This window comes from Notamacropus eugenii, chromosome 3, assembly GCF_028372415.1.
Source record: "Notamacropus eugenii isolate mMacEug1 chromosome 3, mMacEug1.pri_v2, whole genome shotgun sequence".
NCBI lineage: Eukaryota > Metazoa > Chordata > Mammalia > Diprotodontia > Macropodidae > Notamacropus > Notamacropus eugenii.
Window position 1 is genome coordinate 447,723,119 of NC_092874.1, and position 11,970 is coordinate 447,735,088.

General features: G+C 36.0%; 1 pseudogene; it reads right to left on the reverse strand.

Annotated features, from left to right (window-relative positions):
* Nucleotides 1-10,005: 10,005 nt before the first annotated feature.
* On the reverse strand, nt 10,006-11,422 carry LOC140497555 (C-terminal-binding protein 1 pseudogene; annotated as a pseudogene).
* Between the last annotated feature and the right edge of the window lie 548 nt (nt 11,423-11,970).

The window sequence follows — 11,970 nt, forward strand, 5'->3', positions numbered from 1 at the left end:
AATGATTTTCCAGAGAGTCAAATTTGGAATGAATGAACCAGAGTTCATGTTGATTCCTTAATGGAATTGTCCAGCCAAGACAAGTAAAGGCAAAGAAAAAATAATTTGTCAGTGGCCTACTGTGTGCAAGGCACTGTACTAAGTGCTGGTGATGAGAAAAAAACACAAAAACTAGTTCCTGTTCTCAAGGTCCTCACAAGGTAATGGGACAACTAGCAAGGAAACAACTTGGTACGTATGAGATAGATTGTAGATAATCACAGAGGACAGCATCAAGATTAAGAAGAATTGAGAATTTTTTTTAAATTTTTTACAGAAAGCAGGACTATATCTGAGACTTAAAAGAAGCAAAAGATGGAGATGAGGGAGGATAGGGTTGTGGGCAAGAAAGGCAGCAAGGAAAAATGTCCTTGGTCAGGAGATTGAGCGTCACATGTGAAACACAAGGAGGTCATAGTCACTCAATCTCAGAGTCTTTGGAGTACACGAAGGTATAACAAGAATGGAAAAACAGGAAGGGATCAGATTAATAAGGACTTTACAAGTCAAATAGGAGACTTTAGATTTGATATGGGAGGCAATAGGAAATCATTAAAGGTTATTGTGGGATGATCTGGTTTGTGGAAGAGGTTCTGAGAATTATTTACTTCATCATTTGAGACATGTGATGTGTATTTTAGGACTATTAGCTTTGTGGAGGATAACTTGGAGAAGGAGGATATTGCAAGCAAGGAGAACAATTGGGAGGCTATTGTAATAATTCAGATAAATGGTAATGAAGGACTGTTGCACTAATCAGGAAAGACTGAGTTTTAATCCTGCCTCAGATATTTGAGTTTTATGATTGTAGGAAATTCATTGAGCTATCACCTTCAGTTTCTAAAGCTGTAAAATGAGGTCATTAACATTATCAGCCTCAAAGTTGTTGAGAATCAAAAGATACTTACACACACAGACACACATGAACATGTGTCTGTGTAGACATATACATGCAAAGATGTATATATACATATGCATGTATGCATGTATATATTATGTATGTAGTTTCAGTATATATGTATTGTATATCTATATACCTATGTAGATATGGACATAATACCTCACTCTGCCTGGAATATATTGAGTGCTATATGAATATCATATCATATACATAATTTTTCCTAAATTAATTTGGATATTCAGTGCAATATCAAATTGCCAAAAATTTATAGAGTTAGAAAAATAATAAAAAAATTAATCTGAAAGAATGAAAAGTTAAAAGCATTAAGGGAGTTAATGAAAAAATATGAAAGAAAGTGGCTTATCAGTAACAGATCTCAAACTACATTACAAAGCAATGATCATCAGTGTTTGATAAATGCAAAGATTCAAGCTTTTGGGACAAGAAATTACTATTTGATGAAAATTTCTAGGAAAATTGGAAAGCAGATTGGAAGAAAGTAAGTGCAAACCAACATCTTACACTGTATTCCAAGGTAAGGTCAAGTTGGGTACATGATTTAGGAAGAAGAAATCAAAGCTATCTATAGTCATGAGTGATTATAATCATGATTGATTAGAAACATGAAAATTAAATTAAAACAACTGTGAGGTGCTATCTCATACTAATTTGATTTATAGAAAAGGAAACAAATGTTGAAGGGGATGTGGTAAAACTGGGACCCTAATGCACTTTTGGTGGAGCTATGAATTGTTTCATGAATTCTGGATAATAATTTGGAAATATGTTCAAAGGGCAGCCAAATCGTACATCTCTTTTGACACAGTAATAACAGTACTAAGTCTGAGTAACAAAGTGACCAAAGGAAAAGGAAAAGGACCTATATGTACAAAAAATATTTATATCAGCTCTTTTTTGTGGTGTCAAGGAATTGGAAATCGAGGGGATGCCCATCAATTGGGAATGTCTGAACAAGATGTGGTATATGATTATGATGGAATATAAATAATGAGGATTCTTTCAGAAAACACCTGGGAAAATTTACATGACAGATGCAAAGTGAAGTTACTAAAACTCAAAGATCATAATACAGTGATACTGTATTATGACCAACTCAGAATGACTTATATATTCAATGTGGGAAGAAGGGAAGGAGGGAGAGAATTTTTTAAAATGAATGTCAAAATTGTTTTTACATGTAATTGAGAAAAATATTTAAAATAAATAAAAAATATATGAATATTTGTTTATGTGTATGATACATAAACTTTTTATTTATGTATATAGCCAAATAAGGCTTTCAACTCAACATATTACATATATGTTTAATGTTTATATATAGTATATGCACATGTTTCACATACATATATATTTTTATGTGTGTAATATATGTATTTTGTTTTCTATATGTATGTGTACATAGACATATAAACAAGGGTTGCGTCTTTTAATAATACGTCAGAAGGAGAAGAGAGGAGAGAGAGAGTTGCAAAGCATAAAGTGCTGTAGACATACTTCTTTTCCTTCCTGTGTTCTGGTGAAAGAAGAGAGAAAATGCTCTAAGATTTAAGACTCTTGGGTCATCTCCATCTGAACTTGACATGTTGCTTCTTTGTTTGGGCATTTGTTCCTTAATTTTAGAGGAATATAAAGGCTGTTATTTTGTAAATTTTGAAATACCAAGAGAACAGTCCATCCAAAGTCCAAGGGTTTATTCCAGTCTGGGGCTTACCCTTAACCAAGCCAGCTTTGAGACTCAAGGAATAATAAACTCAGTAATAACGGAGACAGGGGCTCATTCCAAAGAAGCCATATTTAAATATCAATTTTGTTGATCCTTACTTTGTAGAAATTTAGTTTCAGTCCATTATCTAAGAGTCCAAGTTAGCATAGGACAAAATACAGTCCTGACATTTTGGGAGACTGGGACAAATTTGAACTTTTGCTCTTGGCATATATACAAAGCAAATGTCTCATTGTAAATACTAAATCATAACCAAAGGGCTAAATATTCCATTGAAAATACCAAATCATAAGAAAGCAAAGTGCTAAATAAATATTATTAATAACAATATTAAGTTAGTGGCTTTAGAGGATAGAATGAGTAGAAAAAAGAAGGTGGATTAAAGAAGCACTACAGTGATTAAATCAAATTATGGTGAAAAATTTTACAAGACCAGCTAACAGAACATCTACTTAGTGGAAGAATCAAATCACTGTCAAGATAGATAAATAAGCATACTATTTCTTTGAGGAGAACGTATCAAAAAGGTTCAGAGGCAAACTAGAATGAGAACCAAAGAAAGCAATTTAATCTAGTACTTGAGGAATCTTTGGTGATTTTGAAAAAAGTAGTTTGCATTATATAGTAATGTCAAAATTGTGAAGTGAGTTGGCAAAAAGGAAATGGAAGTAATGTACATATACACATCTTTACCTAAATTTTTCACTGAAACTGATAATTTGAGTGTTTGGCATGTTGAAATAAGAAGTTTTTATTAACATTTTTTAGATTGAAGTCTCAGCATGATTGCAGGCACCATGGAAGAAGGTAGTGGATAAGAAGAGATCAAAGACCAGTGGATGAATGAATGAATGAATGAATGAATGAATGAATGAATGAATGAATGAATGAGAAAACATTTATTAAGTGCTTAGCGTGTACCAAGCCTTACAATGCTCACTGAAGACATAAATATACAAGAGAAGACAGTTTCTGATGTAAAGGAGCTTACAATATTACTAGAGCAGTGGTGGTCAAAGAGGGGTATTTTTATTTGAAATATTACAAGGATAATGGAATTAGTTCACCAGAATTTTGCTAACCAGTATCAATGATGGTACTGATTGGATTACAGTTCCAGAATTGGAAAACAGACAAGCCTGGGAGTGGGAGGGAGGAAGAAATTAGAGGATATGGATACTTCACTCAGCCACACTTACTGATGGCTAGGATGTATCCAGAAATCACAGTGAAACATGGATTGAGCCAACCTAAATATAATCAATTATGTGAGGTACTCATAAGATAGCTAAGCCGTGAAGGAGATATAACGACAGGCCTAAAGTCAGGAAGACTCTTCTCTCTGAGTTAAAGTCTGACTTCAGATACTTACTAGTTGTGTGACTCCAGACAAGTACTTAACTCTTTTGCCTTAGTTTCTTCTTCTGTAAAATGATCTGGAGAAGGGCATGGCAAACTATTCCAGTACCTTTATTTAAGAACTTCCAAATGAAGTCATGAAGAGTCAGATATGGGTGAACTGACTCAACACAAAGGGATGTAATCAGTTAATATTATACCACAACAGGAAAAGAAAGGATAAATGCATAAATGGAAATGAGCATTTATCAAGCACAAACTATGTGACAAGAAGCTTGCTAAGTACTTTACAAATATCACATTTGTTCTTCACAACATGTTTTTATCTTGCCCATACCCCAGTATTAACTAGCAAATGTTTCTCTAAATAGCTATGTAGTAGCTCTGACAACTTAACAAAGAAAGGGGGAAAAATCCATGAGCAAAACTTACATAAAATTACCATCATTATCATTGTCATTACTATTGCTACTGGTGCTACTACTACCGTTTTTAATAGCCAGTCAATTATGTCAATAAAGAGTCAAGGCCCAGTGACACCTATTTCCTTCTAGGTATTTTTAGGAATGCTAGATCTTGTGTTTATAGACTGAGTTTCACCTCAGTCATCTATACTAAAATATCATTGTCCTCAAAATAGACTTTAAGATGTGAAAGTACTAAAAAAAACTGTTTCCCAGATTTCTCTTTATACACACACACACACACACATATATATGTATATATAAAAAGACAACTTCTGACAATTTTGTTGTGCCATTATATTTCTTACTTCCCAGACATTTGAGAACTTGGATTAGTGAAGAAGCAAAGTGTCAGCCGTTGTCAACTCCAAAATCTGCATTTTAGGGTCTCTGACATTATAACTACTTGAAGGAAGGAAAGAAAGCATAAATGTCATGTAAAACTTACTTCACAGCACAAAGAGGTAGGGGATTTCTATCATGACCTTGGCTGGGAACCATGAGACTCACTTCATATGCACAATTCCTTAGAAGAGGTTTGGAAATAGCAATACTTTAAAAAATGTAATGGGGTCTTGGTGCATACCTAGATCAACAATGCTGAAGTCAGTAATGCATGATTCTGTGAGACATGAGAACTAGCACACTCATGAGTACTCTGTGTTGACCTCTAGCATGACTGGATGAAATCTTTGTCCATTAGGTGCATAGCCAGAAGTATCTGTGTCTTAAAAACTACCTGAACTTAGTCTGGGTCTTTTTCCTATATTGCACTCCAAGGCTAAAGACTCATTCACAGCAGATGAGATAATGTGCTAAATGAAGAAGGCCTGAGGGCATTCTTCCACCTGCCTTAGATCATGTGGTACCAAAATATGAACTTGGGGCTCAGATCTCATTTTTTTTTGCCTTTTTTTTCTTGATGTAAGGAGTGGAGTCCCTAAAATGGGAGATCAAGTCACTGGATTCCAGTATACTCAGAAATCAGGCCCAGAAGTGAATAGATCTAAAGTGGTTTGTCTAAAAGATAATTTCTCTGCCTTTAACTCTTATGAATCAGTTTCCAAAGGTTTCCTAAGGGGAAAAAATGGATGTGAAATGCTAGATAAGTGGGCCTTATCCCTCACCAAAGATTGAGGTGGTTTATAGTAGATTATGACTTTTAGGAGTTGTAAGAATTGTTTGTATTGTTATATCTTTTCAGTAAATGCTCCATTGTAAAAGCTAATCTGATGTGAAGTGGGCAATTAGAGAAGGAATGATTTTTACTGGCCCTGGAATGGGAGAAGATAACTGTTAGGGACTTGAATCAATGACAAAAGAACAGAAATCCCCTGTCCAATGTCAGCAGGGTGTAGAAGAACAGGGTGAAAGTGGAGGGAGAATGCACTGACTAGAGAAAGCAAGAAGAAAATCAATCAATGTTACAGATTTCATTTGGTTTGTTCATAACATGAATTTCTCTACCTTTAATTCTTCTGACTCAGTCTCTGAAAATCTAAGTATACTGCCTAGACATGTGAAGTAGGAAGAGGGAAAGGCAACAGGAAAAGCACTAGATTACTTGCCAGATGACTGGTTTTCAAATCTTTACTATCAATTCTGTGTGTGATTTTAGGAAAGTCATTAAACCTCTCTGAGACTCAGTTTCTTTTTCTTTAAAAATGCAGTCTCTGATCTACATGACATCAAATGTTCCTTCTAATTTGAAATCTATGATCTTTTGACTAAATCCGCGATTTCATTGGAAATGAAAGTTCATACGGAATGCCTAAGTGAGAAAAGTCCCTCAATCAATTCGAATGGGCACCTTTTTGTGATGCATAGTTTTAAAGAACTTCTTAGACCACTGAGAGAATAAATGACTTTTTCAGGGTCACATAACCAATATTTCTACTTGTGAGAAGTAGGGTTTGAACTCAGGCATTCCTGCCTTCAGAATTTCTATCTACAGCACCCTCTAAATATGTTAAAAATCACCCAGGAATTTTGGTCAATACTTCACATGTTGTATGCCTTTGTTTACTTCTCAGCTCCACCAGCAATTAAGAAACCAAGGTTAAAAAAAATTATATTATATTCTATGGACAACAACAACAAAATGCCTTATGAAGGAAAATAAAGAAAAAACATGCTATTAAACATATCTTTCCTTTGAAAATAAAGCTCAATCATAAGGACAATACTGAAATTGTCAGTGACAGTTTTACATTGATGATATTGCAATGATTATGCAAATGTCTGTTCATCCCTGTTAGGCCCACACAACTATGAATCACACTTACATTTTTGGTTATAAACTTTTAATATGCACAGATTACTCTTCAAGATTACTGATTATGAATGTTTACTGAAGCAATGTAGGCACATTAAATAATTACATCTCCCATTTCATTTGAAAATTCGAGAAAGAGGTATATTTCATGGTACCATCAATAAATGAGACAAAAAATTATTTGTTGTGGGTGCATTATTCATTTAGCTAAGTAGAAACTGGAAATGAATTTTTGGGAGGACAAAATATGAATTTATATTTTAATAGAGTAGGAAGGCTTAAACTATTTGTAGAAATGATTGTTTTGATGAAAACTATTAAAAAGATTTTGTTGTTATAATTACCATTCTTCTCTGAATTAATTATAATAATTGTAAATTTTTGCAGTTTTCTCAGGAGTAATTCTATTTAAGGAGCAATCTGCATATTTAATTAATTTCAAAAGTTCATTTTACTTAGAGGGTGAAATTGCTTGTCACTGTATTAAGGGAAAAAAAAGGTATCTTTGCATAGCGGATAGAAGATCAGCCTCAGAATCAGGAAGGTCTGTAAAATATTATTCATTTGACAAATCTTAATTATGCTAATTAGCACAGCATCTTCCAGTGTCCTACACATCTTTCCAAGCTGATATCCTATCCTGCCATAGAATGATGGCCCAGTAATGCTAAGATGTGGAGAACCCAATGCAAGTGAACAAGTATTTAAAGATCTACATGAATGTGGTAATTTAACACAAGGGAATTTCCTTTCTCTGAGGAAATCATAGCTCTTCTAAAATTAAACAATATAGCAAAAAATTGGAAAAAAATAAATTCCGAGTAATTGATAAAATGTTAACCAAATGGTGGAAGATGAATGCAATGGAAAATTATTGTGCTTTAAGAAATGATAAGTATGAGGAGAGGCAAGCTGGCAGAGTAAAAGCAGGGACTTGCTTGAGTCCTCCCCAAACCCCACAAATACCTGAAAGAATGACTTTAAATAAATTTGAGAGCTGCAGAACCCACAAAATAATGATATGAAACAAATCTGCAGCCTAAGACAGCCTGGAAGATCGACAGGAATTGTATATCATGCTAGGCTGGAAGTGGAGTTTAGTCCAGTGTGGGCTGAGCCAGCAAAAAGGGGATCTGAGCAGGCATCAGGGGGACTGAATCACTGGCTTTCCAGACTTCTCAACCCTAAAAAACTGAGAACAACTTGTATGTTCAGTGAACAAAAAAAAAAAGCTGTCAGACCTGCTTGAGAGAGCAGTGTGGTCTGGCCCCAGTCCCAGGGCAGCTGAGTGGCAGTGCTTGTTTCTGGAGCTCTAGGTACACAGAAGGTGAGGTATTGAACAGCTGACAGTACACTCCCCACAGTCAACTGGAAGGAGAGAACTACCTTGACAAAGAGTTAGTAAGTCAAGTAAATGAGTAGGGAAACCTAAAAAAAAACATCAGACTATAGAATCTTACTTTGATGACAAGGAAGATCAAAACATACAACCAGAAGAAGACAACAACATCAAAACCCCTACTTCTAAAACCTTCAGGAAAAATATGAGTTGTTTGCAAGCCATGGAAGAACTCAAAAAGATTTTGAAAATCAAGTAAGAGAAGTAGAGGAAAAAGTGGTAAGAGAAATGAGAGCGATGCAAGAAAATCATGAAAAATAAGTCAGCTGATTGGTAAAAGGAGTCTAAAAATGCTGACAAAATAACATCTTAAAAACAGAGGAACCCAAATGGCAGAAGAAGTGAAAAAAGCCAATGAGGAGAAGAATGCCTTAAAAAGCAGAACTGGCCAAATGGAAAACGAGGTCCAAAAGTTCACTGAAGAGAATAATGTCTTTAAAATTAGAATGGAGCAAAAGGAAGTTAATGACTTCACAAAAAATCAAGAATTATAAAATAAAACTAAAAGAATGAAAAAAAATAGTAAACAATGTGAAATATTTCATTGGAAAAACCACTGACCTGAAAAATAGATCCAGGAGAGATTATATTAAAAATATTGGACTACATGAAAGCCATGATCAAATAAAGAGACTAGATATCATTTTTTCAAGAAATTGTCAAGGATTGCTGCCCTGATATTTCAAAACCAGAGGATAAAATATAGATACTGAAAGAAACCATGAATTGCCTCCTGACAGATATCCCCAAAGGAAAACTCTTAGGAATATTACACCTAAATTGCAGAATTCTCAGGTCTAGGAGAAAATATTGTAAGCAGCCAGAAAGAAACAATTCAATTATTGTGGAAATACAATCAGGCTAACACAAGATCTAGCAGTTTCTACATTAAGGGACTGAAGGACTTGGAATATGATATCTCAAAGGGCAAAGGAGTTAGGATTAAAACTAAAAATCACCTACCCAGCAAAACTGAGTATAATACTTCAAGAGGAACAATGACCATTCAATGAAATAGAGGACTTTCAAGAATTCTTTTTTTTTTTTTTGTCTGGGATTTTTATTTCTTTAAAATAATTCATAGAAATGGTTACAATCACAAACATGATTTTAACCAAAAATATTGCTAGCCTACCACATTACCAGAAAGGAGTCAATGTAGGTGATGAAATGCTATCCTTCAGCAGTCTAGTGCCTTTTTGCAAACCACTAATAATATATACTTTAACTGGTGACCAAAAGCACAGCGCTCATTTATACAAAACCTCTGTCTTCCTCAAAATCGTTTTGCAATGTTGTCTTCATTTGGAAAGAAGGGAAATTCATGCCCAGATCAGAAGAAATGGTTTTTCTTTTGTTTACTAAATTAGTCTAAAAAATAAGACAAGCAGGTAGAAAAAACAATGCACTGTGTGGCGTAGAAAGAAAAATGGGAAAAATTCATTGTCCTGAGAAGTTTGCCAACTGCCTCATCTTGGGGCATGTTTTAACATATAAAAAAAATCATCTCAAAATTGGTTTTTTGAATGCCTCCTTTTTGCTTTCTTTTTTGTTGACAGCTAAGCAAACAAATCCTTTTAAATGTTCTAAAAACTGTACACAGACAAGTGCATCCTTGATATAATTAACTACTAACTTCTCTTGCTTAACAAAGAACCCATAGGACACAGAAACAGCGAATCAGTCCATTGGATGGGGGACAAAGTACAATTTATACGGAGGAAAAAAAGTTTTCCAAATCTTCTTTTTACCTCCCACACCTTTTGCCTTTTATGTCTGTATATTGGACCAGTTTCTAAAACAATTATGGTCTCCTGTTAAGTTCATGGTTTTGCCTCTATTCAAAAATTCAGATTTTTTTCCATGTCATCTTCAAAGTTGAAAGCTCCAATGGTGGGAATGCTATTTTCTTAGGCTACAATTGGTCACTTGGGTGGTCTCTATCAGCTTCTGGTTTGATGGTTTGGCCAGGGAAAGGAGCATGGGGAGGATGGGCCACAGTGGGGAGCCCGTGGGATAAGGACATGGCGCTGGGGACTATTCCTTTTACTGCTGCAGGGATGCCGGCTGGAGCCACACTCACCAGGCCTAGAGGATACCTGCTATATGTGGCACCATTGAGCTCTGGATGAACTACTGCTGGATCCACACTGGCCCAATATGTAGCTGCAGTCAAATGATCTTTATTAACACAATTTTTCAGGCTGTCTGGAATACAACCTGTGATGGCTCTCCAGATCTCCTGTGTTGCCTCCTCTCGCATCTCAATGGAGGCCTGCTCACTGTACCACTCTGCATGGGTAGTGCAGATCAGATTTGGTGCATCCTTTAGGGGACCCTGGCTAAAGGTGAATGGCTCTGACTCATGCACATCTAAGGCTGCCTCTCCTATCCTTCCTTCCTTCAAGGCCTGTGCCAGTGCTTTCTTGCCTACCAACCCACCTTGTGCTGTGTTCACCAGGAAAGCCCCTTGTCTCATCTGCTTAATGGTGAAGTCATTAATCAGATGATGATTGTGTTCATTCAAGCTGCAGTGCAGGGTTACACAGTCACTGTGAAAGAGGAGGTCCTGTAAACTGCTCACCCTCTGGAGCCCCAGAGAACACTCAATGCCATCAGATAGGTATGGGTCATAGAAGATGACACTGAAGCCAAAGGCTTTGGAAAGGAGTGCAACTGCCTGTCCACCACGACCTAATCCAATAATGCCCAAGGTCTCTCCTCGAATTCTGGCAGCTCCAGAAGCAACTTCCCGGATCTGTTCCACACTTTGGACTCTTGTGCCTTCTTGCAATGCCTGTTGGAGCCAAGTAGTTCATCTATATAGGTTCAGGGTGTGGCACATGGTAGAATCTGCAGTCTCTTCTACTGATGCAGCTGGCACATTGCATACTGCAGTTCCTAAATCCCCAGAAGACTTGATGTCGATGTTATCAAAACCACTGCCAATTTCGACAATTTTTCGAAGAGCTTTGAATTTCTCCAGATCTTCTTGTGTTAAAGTGATAGTGTGATACATCAAGGCACCCACTGCTTCATTTAGTACCTTTTCAAGAATTTCTTGTGTGGACTGTGCATCACAAAAGGCTACTGTAGCTATGTCTTTCAGAATGGGCATTTCTGCTGTACAATCTCGGCTATCCAGTAATGCTACCAATGGATGTGGATGCATAGGCCCATTCATGATTGGAGGTCGAATGCCAAGAGGCAAGCCCTTGTTGAGTAAGTATGAACTTCCCATTGAAAGGCAGGTCTGGGAGTGGAAGGAGAAGTTGGGGGAGTGAGGCTCCCTCTGGTCCACAGATGGCAGCGGCTGCTCCACTTCTCCCAGAGGCATGCCCTCACCCCCCCACACACATGCACACACTCCCACTTTCAAGAATTCTTGATGAAAAAACCAGAGCTGAATAGAAAATTAGACTTTCAAATACAAGAATTAAGAGAAACATAAAAAGGTAAACATGAAAGAGAAATTATAAGGGATTTTCTAAAGTTGAGCTGTTTGCATTCCTACATGGAAAAATAATATTTGCAACCCAGGAGAGTTTTCTCAATATTAGATCAGTTGGAAGTGGGTGTTTGTGTGTGTGTATATATATATATATATATATATATATATATATATATATATATATATATATATATATATATATATATATATATATATATATATACACAGAGAGAGAGAGAGAGAGAGAGAGAGAGAGAGAGAGAGAGAGATGGGGGGGCGGCACAGGGTGAGTTGAATATGAAAGGGCAATATCTAAAAAATAAATTTAAGGGATGGGA